The 9,250-nt window shown below is 54.5% G+C and overlaps 1 pseudogene across 1 annotated transcript; it reads right to left on the reverse strand.

Moving 5' to 3' along the window:
* Positions 1 to 975: 975 nt before the first annotated feature.
* LOC309567400 (integrase/recombinase xerD homolog) lies at positions 976 to 1,683 on the reverse strand (annotated as a pseudogene). The gene has a single exon. The product of its transcript is annotated as an integrase/recombinase xerD homolog (transcript).
* Positions 1,684 to 9,250: the final 7,567 nt, after the last annotated feature.

Consider the following 9,250-nt stretch of genomic DNA (forward strand, 5'->3'; position numbering starts at 1 on the left):
ATAACCCAGATCTATGTTTGTGGTCCTTGACAGTACCATGTAAAAACCAACTTCTGTGTCTGGGTCACCATTTGGCTTGGTCACTTCCCCAGCCGCTAAGCACCGCCTCGGGGACTAACACAGCCGACCCAGACACCCCACCTGTACAATTTAGAGGACGCCATACCTCGGATGGGTCCCCACCATTTTTCCCAAAAACCAGTTTGCTGAACCCCTGTCAAGGACCCCAAACCGCCAGAGTGCCACAAGTGTGACCCCTTACACTTGTGCCCCCCTCCACACCCTCAAGGCCCGGTGGATCCCGTCCTCCAAACCCAAAAACCACAGGTCAGTGCCAATAGCATTGAGATGGACCCCATCCCCACGAAGGAACTGCCACGTATCGCTCTCCAGCTCCAAATGCCGCACCACCAGGCCACCATTCCTGCTGACGAATCTCCCCACCTCCTTGTTCACTTTAATCCGGGCCTTATTAAGTTTGTCGACTAAACGAGCCGACCGCCACGAAGTGCGGGCCACAATGTCGGACCACACCACCAGCATATCAGGGAAGGAAGTGCGAAGCCTCAAAAAGTCGAACATCACATCCCGAATGAGCTCACGCATAGAGCGGAGACCCAAATCATTCCCGCCCACATGCAAAACAAGGATATCCGGGGCCCTGTCCAACCTGGCAAAGCGGGAGACTTCCGGCACGACCCTGCTCCACAGCATGCCAGGCACACCTATCCACCTAACCCTGCCATCCTCCCGGGGAACTCCCAACTGTCTACCATTAGGCCTGACCTCCACCCGCCTGGCCCCCCAGAAGACATACGAATGGCCGAGGATCCAAATCAGACACTGCCGGACACCTGCAAAAGAAACAAAGACAGTGCACCCTACACCCAAAGCACACACACCACACAACCAAACAAACACGAAAAATACGCAGAAAACATACACAAACAGGCCCATATAACCCCTCTGCAGAGGCTACTGCACCAGGTGGGGCCTGACGTAGGACCGGAACCTATGTGACTCCCACCGCCCAATGCGCCTAACCACGTCCTCTCCCAAACCCCAACGGGCCGCCTCCGTGGCCGCCCCGATGCGAAAAGAATGGGACGCATAAGCCGCCGGGTCGAAGCCCCCGGCCAGCAAACACTTCCTAAACACCGCCACAAATTGAAACCTGGACAGGCAAGAACCGTCCAAGTGAACCAACAAGGCACCACCAACCGCAGGCCGAACCTGAAGATAACGCTCCAGAGCCCCCACCGGGCAAACATCAGCTCCGTTGCCCCGAAACAGCTCCACCCACTTACCTCTGCCCACCTGGTCCGTTTTGGACCTTCGGAGACGAATCCGAACTGAGGACGCCGTGCGCACGATGTCCTCCAGCAGAAGCCCCCCAGCCACCCTTGTCTATGGACTAACCAGTTCACCAATCTGGAAGGCCCCAAAGAAAGCCAACAGGAAGGCTGCCCTGAACAGCAAGCCCTCATAGGATGACGAACAGATAGAGCCCAGTTTTCCCAAAATGACACCCAACACTGAAAAAGACACCGGACGCCGGGAATCGCGGCCCCGGTTTCACTTCCGGTACCCCTTCAATGCCTGCCGCACGTGAAAAGCCTTGGTGAAATCCACCCCCCCTGTCAACTTGAACCAAAAGGCCATGCCTGCCAGTTTTTTATCCATACACACAAAGTAAAGCACCAGAGCGGACACATCCACCCCCAAATCTGTCCCCCCTACCTCCTCCAAAAAGGAACACCATTCCGCCCACGCCCTGACATACGCCTCCCAAGTCGCAGGGGACAGTGACCGCCGAATCAAAATCGCAGCTCCTCCAAGGGGACCGTCCACAAATCCCGCGGACAGGGAATCCCATGCTGCTCCGCTGCCGGCGCCAACACGCGAAACTCGGTCCACTGGAAACGAGACAAAGCATCGGCCACCTTGTTAGAAACCCCCGGAATATGCACAGCATAAATAAAAACATTGAAACGCAGACACAACAGGACCAGATGGCGCAACAGGCTAACTACCGGGGGGGAAGACACCGAGATGTTATTGATCGCCTCCACCACCCCCATGTTGTCGCAATGAAAACGCACCTTCTTGTTGCCAAAGCCCGCCCCCCAAAGAGCCACCGAAACCACAATCGGAAATAACTCCAACAACACCAAGTTACGCAGGAAACCCCGCCGACCTCCAGGATTCCGGCCAAGGTTCCGCGCTCCACTGTCCTTGAAAGAATGCCCCATACCCCGCAGAACCAGCCGCGTCCGTAAATAGAGCTAAGTCCCCGTTGCTAAACGGACCGTCCATCCACAGCGAGCAGCCATTGTAAGACTCCAGAAACATATCCCAAATCCTCAGGTCCGCCCGAAGCCCCCTGGTAAGCCTCACCGAATGCCCAGGGGCCCGGACCCCCGACGTGGCCGCAGCCAAACGGCGACAAAAAATTCGCCCCCTGGGGAATTATCCTGCACGCGAAGTTCAACTTACCTAGTAAGGACTGTAACTCCCGCAGCGTGATCCTGCGACGACCGCTCGCCGTCCTAACCTCCTCCCTCAAACGCACCAACTTGTCCAACGGCAACCTGCATTCCATGGCCAGAGAGTCAATCGTGATGCCCAAGAAAACCAATTCCGTCACAGGGCCCTCCGTCTTGTCCGAAGCCAAAGGAACCCCAAAACGGGCAGCGATGTGTTGCAGCGTCCCCAAGAGGACCGCACAGGTCCTCGAGCCCGAGGGCCCTATGCATAAAAAGTCATCCAAATAATGGATGATGGAGCTAACCCCCGACACATCCCGAACCACCCACTCCAGAAAGGAAGAAAAGGTTTCAAAGAAGGCACACGAAATGGAACAGCCCATCGGCAAGCAGCGATCCACAAAATAAGACCCTTGCCAGCGGCACCCCAACAAGTGCATACTATCGGGGTGAACTGGCAGTAAGCGAAAGGCCGCTTCCACGTCGGCCTTGGCCAACAGGGCCCCCTTACCATATTTTCGAACCCAAGAAATGGCTGCATCAAACGACGTATAGGTAACCGCACACGCCCGCGGGTCAATACCATCGTTGACGGAGCCACCCCGCGGATACGACAGATGGTGAATCAGGCGAAACTTGCCCGGATCCTTCTTGGGGACCACCCCCAACGGCGAAACCACCAGCCCCGGCAACGGAGGTGAAGCAAAAGGCCCACTCATCCTGCCCAACGCCACTTCCTTAGCCAGCTTCTCCGCCACCACCTCCGGGTAAAGCCGGGCAGAACGCAAGTTGCCCGCCAAGGGCGGAATCCCCTCCAGAGAACACGGAATGCGAAAACCCTCCCGAAAACCCACTTCAAGACGGCCAGCCGCCTCCCGATCGGGGTACCTATTTAAGAACGGAACCATCCTTGCCACCCTCACCGGAGTCATCCCTCTTGCCAGGGACCTCCCCACCACGCCCTTTTCCCCGTTTGAAGCAACGGGACAGGGGGTGACTGCCGCCACATCCCGAACACTCATGCTTAAAACGACAGGAGCTCCCAAACTTGCACGTGCCCTCGTTGAACTGCCAACACACCCCTTTCTTCTTATCGGCCGATGAACCCGAGGTCGAGGTGCCGCCGGCCCCCCCTGGAAAACACTGACCCCCCCGCCCGGGCAGACGTCATCAACTTCATCCACAGGCTGATATCCTTATGATCCCACCGGATGGAGGGCCGGACCGCCTTCCGCTGCCGAAACTGTTCATCATAACACAACCAGGCCACCCCCCCGTACACACGGTGGGCTTCCCCAATCGCATCCAGGTAACAAAACAACGCCGAGCAATTCTCGGGCGCCTTTTCTCCTATATCGCTCGCCAAAATCGCAAAAGCCTGCAACCAATTGGCAAACGTACGGGGGATCAGCCGATACCGCCGCTTCTCTTCCTCCTCCTTTTTGCTCTCGTCCGGCTTAACCCTATCCAGGTTAAACTTCTCCAACGGGAGCAGGGAAAAAATTTCTACATAGTCACCTTTCCATATCTTGTCGCGAACTTCGGGCTTAAGGTGAGCCCCCAACGGTCCCTCGAAGCAGACGTACACCTCGCACTTCGCTGCGTCCGCCAACCTTACCTTGTCACAGTCCTTGTTCCCGTCCCCCGGACTTGTCCACCGCAGCCGCAACCGGAGCCAGCGACGCCTCCTCCGTCTGCGTGCCCGCCACCGTCACTCCTGCCTGGTCTCCCACCACCGCCGACCCCTGAACCGGGCGGGAGCCCCCCACCACTGCCCCGAGTCCCGGCGGGGCCCAAGCCGCCACCGAGGGAGGGGCCGCCAAAGCACTGGCCTCCAGCCGCTGCACCAAGTCCCGCAGGCTCCCTAACACCTCCAAACCCACCCGGGCGGACACATCTCCCCCAATACCCCGGACCATACCCCCACCCCCCCGGGCCAGACAACACATCAGACGCCACAGCAGAAGACAGTACAGACATAGAGCACTCACCAGGTTGCCCAGGGCTGGACGCCCCCCCAGCCGCCACTCCGGCATCCCCCGCTGCGACAGGAACAGCATCTGCGACTTCGCCGTCCTCCGAGCTGCTGACCTCCCCTTCCGATCGGACGACCTCTGGACTGTGGACCGGAACCTCTGCCGACGCCGTCTTCCCCCTCCTCTGGACGGATCTCCTCTTCACCGACAGCCTGGAGCTCGATCCTGTAGAAGCAGGCTGCTGCAGACGTGGTCCCTTTAAGCCGAAGCCGCGCCTCCCGATGACGTCATCAGCGCGCGCCCCGCTCTCCTCCACATCCTCCGCTCTCCCAGGCCTAGGAGCAGGCCTGGAGGTCCTCTCAGTCGGCTGCAGGGCACCCGATCGGCTCCCCCCGCTCACTCGGCGACCATCACGATCTGGGATGGGGCCCCCGGCCGCCCCAGGCAGCAGGCCGGCACCCGCAGCACTAGCTCTCCCCCGCCGAGCGGATGCCCCGACCGGAACATCGCCAGGGACACCCGCCAATCCATCCGGCCGAACGATGATGGAGGAAGGGACCCGGGCCGCAGCAATGTGAGTGTCCCTCCCCCGTGGGCTCCGTCCATGAAGGGGATTCCTCCCAGCTTCCCCACCCGCCGAAGCAGGTGCACGCTTCGCAGGGGGGGCTGAAGGGTCCCTATTGGGGCTCCCATGGCGACGCTGAGCCCTGGGGGCCCGATCCGGGCTGAATCGCTCCGGAGGCCTAGACCTCCTAGCACGTGTGGAGGAAGGCCTCAATTGCGAGTGGCCTTCCCCGGCCCCCTGCAAGGTGCTGGCCACCTGTCCCTGCACCCAGTCTGAGCCATGCACCTCAGCCAACTCCCGGAGACGGGACAGCAGGCCATCCAATTCACTCATCTCCCCTCTATTGCAGATCAAAGAAGAGACGCAGCAGCCGGACACACAGACTTTTCTTCCACGCTTTCTCCTTCAGGATTGACCTGACCCCTCCTACCCTGGACCTATATTTCAACCTCTCCACCCCCTGCCTGGACAACTGACCAATAAGGTAAGTGCCCCCCTGTTAGCCCACCTACTTTTGTCCCCCACTTGACCTTTACTGCACGCTTCCCTTTCTCACCCATTCATGTATGCCCTATGCCTAGTCCTTTCTCTCCTGTCGCCGGGCATGTCTTTACTTTACATTTTTCAACATTAAACCTCATCTGCCATGTAGTTGCCCACCCCGTTATTTTTGTTCAGGTCCGCTTGTAAGGTTTCCACATCCTTCATAGAAGATATTGGCATGCTTAGTTTAGTATCATCCGCAAATACTGAGATTGTACTAGATATCCCCTCCTCTAGATCATTTATGAATAAATTAAACAGGATTGGTCCCAGAACAGAACCCTGGGGGACCCCACTTTCCACATCTGCCCAATCCGAGTACTCCCCATTAATCACCACCCTCTGGACTCTCCCCTGGAGCCAGTTCTCTGTCCAGGTACTCACCTTATGGTCTATACCTACATTCCTTAGTTTGTACAGTAAGCGTTTGTGGGGAACGGTGTCAAAGGCCTTTGCAAAGTCCAGATACACCACATCCACAGGCTTCCCTTTATCTAGGTGGCAGCTCACTTCATCATAGAAGGTTAATAGATTGGTTTGGCAAGAACGTTTTTTCATGAATCCATGCTGATTACTACTAATAATACAGTTTTCATTACTAAAGTCTTGTATGTGGTCCCTTAATAACCCCTCCAAAATCTTGCAGACTACAGATGTTAGGCTGACCGGCCTATAGTTACCCGGGATACATCTCGGCCCCTTTTTAAATATTGGTACCACGTTGGCTTTTTTCCAATCAGCTGGCACCATACCCGTCTGTAAACTATCCTTAAAGATCAAGAATAATGGTCTGGCAATCACCTGGCTGAGCTCTTTCAGAACCCTCGGGTGCAAGCCATCCGGTCCCGGTGATTTATTTATGTTAAGTTTCTCTAGTTTAGTTTTAAGTCTATCTTCTGTTAGCCCTGGTGGTATTTCCTGAGGTGTGTTGTTTAGTTCGGCCTTACAAGCTAGGTTTGTGTAGCCCCCCGATTCTTTTGTGAAGACTGAAGAGAAGAAATTATTTAACACTTCCTCCTTTTCTCTGTCCTCAGTGGCCATATTTCCTTTGTCATCTTTTATGGGGCCAATGTGTTCTGGCCTCGCTTTCTTACTGTTTATATACTTAAAAAACTTCTTGGGGTTCTTTTTAGTCTCCTCCGCTATATGTCTCTCGTGTTCTATTTTAGCTGCCCTGATTTCATCTTTACATTTCTTATTACACACTTTGTAATGCTTAAATGCTGCCAATGACCCCTCAGCCTTGTATTTTTTGAAGGCCTTTTCTTTAGCACTAATATGCATTTTTATGTTGGAGGTTAGCCACCCAGGGTTTAGCTTTGCTCTTTTAAATTTATTTCCCTTTGGAATGCACTGGCCAATCCCCTTGTTAAGTATGCTCTTGAAGCACTCCCATTTTTCCTCCGTGTTCTTTGTTCCCAGGGTTCTATCCCAATTGATATTTTCTAGCAGCGAGCGCAGTTTTGGGAAATTGGCTCTTTTGAAATTCAGCGTCTTAATATTACCCTTGTGCTTCCTATTACTGTAATTAATACTGAAACTTCTTGACCTATGGTCACTGTTTCCTAAGTTCTCCTGTATTTCTATATCCGTGAGCAGGTCTGTATTGTTAGTAATCAGTAGGTCAAGTACCGCATTGTTTCTTGTCGGTGCATTCACCATCTGACCCATGAAATTGTCCTGCAAAACATTTAGGAACTGCCGAGCCTTGGCTGAGTGTGCAGTTCCATCTGCCCAGTCTATATCAGGATAATTAAAGTCCCCCATTATAATGACATTTCCCATCCTTGCTGCCAATCCTATCTGTAAAATGAGGTCCACCTCCCCCTCCTCCCTCTGGTGGGGGGGCCTATAGCATACGCCCAATATTACCTTCCCCACCGTGCCTTCCCTTTGAAGCTCTACCCATAGGGATTCTGCCTCGTCCTTAGCTCCATTATTAATATCATCCCTCATATTTACCTGTATACTGTTCTTAATATACAAACATACCCCTCCCCCTTTTTTACCTTCTCTATCTCTGCGATAAAGGGAATACCCCTGAATGGTTGCCATCCAGTCATGAGAGCTGTCAAACCAAGTCTCAGTTATCCCCACAAAATCTAAGTCCTCCTCAAACATCAGCAGCTCTCCCATCTTGTTGGCCAGGCTTCTGGCATTGGTATACAAACCTCGTAATTTTGACTGGTTACAACTATCATCATTTGATGTTTTTAGGCTGCTCTTGTGATTTTTCCCCATACCCACCCTGGGTATAGGAGCTCCAAACACCCTACCGCTAATGCCCCCATTTCTGCCCTCTGAATCTTGCTTTCCACTGGCTAATTCTACATCTGTACCCTCCCCCCCATTCTCTAGTTTAAAAGCCCCTCTAACTTTGTGGCCATTCTCGCACCCAGTACGGCTGCACCCACCCCATTTAGGTGCAATCCGTCCCTACCATAGAGCCGGTGGCCGACTGAGAAGTCGGCCCAGTTCTCCAGGAACCCGAAACCCTCCTTACTACACTAGCTCCTCAGCCACTTGTTAACTTCCCTAATCTCCCGCTGCCTCTCTGGTGCGGCTCGAGGTACAGGTAGTATTTCGGAAAATACTACCTTGCAGGTCCTTCTCCTCAACTTAGCGCCTAAGTCCCTGAAATCGTTTAGGACTCTCCATCTTCCTCTGCCTATGTCATTGGTACCCACGTGTACCATGACAGCTGGGTCTTCCCCAGCCCCACCCAAATAATCTGTCCACCCGATCCACAATGTGCCGAACCCGAGCGCCCGGCAAACAACAGACTGTTCGGCACACACGGTCTTTGTCACAGATTACACTGTCTGTCCTTCTAATAATTGAGTCTCCTACCACCAGCACCTGTCTTTCCTTTCCCTTTCTCCCGGCCTCACTGGAGGAGTTCTTCCCCTGGCAGCTAGGGGCATCGCTTTGCTCCAGCAATGCTGGTCCCTGACTGGTTTCCCCAACATCACACAACGGGGCGTATCTATTGGGGTGCTCCAGCCCAGGATCAGCCTCCTTGCCTTGTTCCCTTCTACCCCTCCTAACTGTCACCCCTCTACTCTGCTCTGATGCCTGCACATCCGATACTCCGCCCACCTCTGTGCAGACCCCTGCCTGCACCTGACTGGTACGATCCTGGCTCTCCTCCGGTATGGACATTCGTCTCAGTGTTGCCAGCTGCTTCCCTAGATTCAGGACCTGAGCTTCCAGGGAAGCAACGTGCTTACATTTTGCGCATTTGTATTCGCCCTCGATCGCATGACCGAGGAACGCATACATATCACAAGATGTACACCGAGTCGCATCTCCACACCCGCCGGGCATTGTACCTACTAATCTAATCTAATGGGGATTCAGTGATTTAAGTCTATCCTATGTGGCTATTTCCTGGCTTCCTAACTCTACCTTCTCACCCTCTGGTACTCCGCTTCACTCACTTGACACTCAGTTGCACAACACTCACAATCTCACAGCCCGGTCAGTCGCACAACACTCCCAGTCTCACAGCCCGGTTCAGTCGCACCACACTCACAGTCTCACAGCCCAATTCAGTCGCACCACACTCAGTCGCACAGCCCGGTCAGTCGCACAACACTCTGTCGCACAGCCCGGTCAGTCGCACAACACTCTGCTGCCCAACACTGTCAGTCGCACAACACTCTGCTGCCCAACACTGT

The sequence above is a fragment of the Pelophylax lessonae genome (genome assembly GCF_965119305.1).
Source record: "Pelophylax lessonae genome assembly, chromosome: 11".
NCBI lineage: Eukaryota > Metazoa > Chordata > Amphibia > Anura > Ranidae > Pelophylax > Pelophylax lessonae.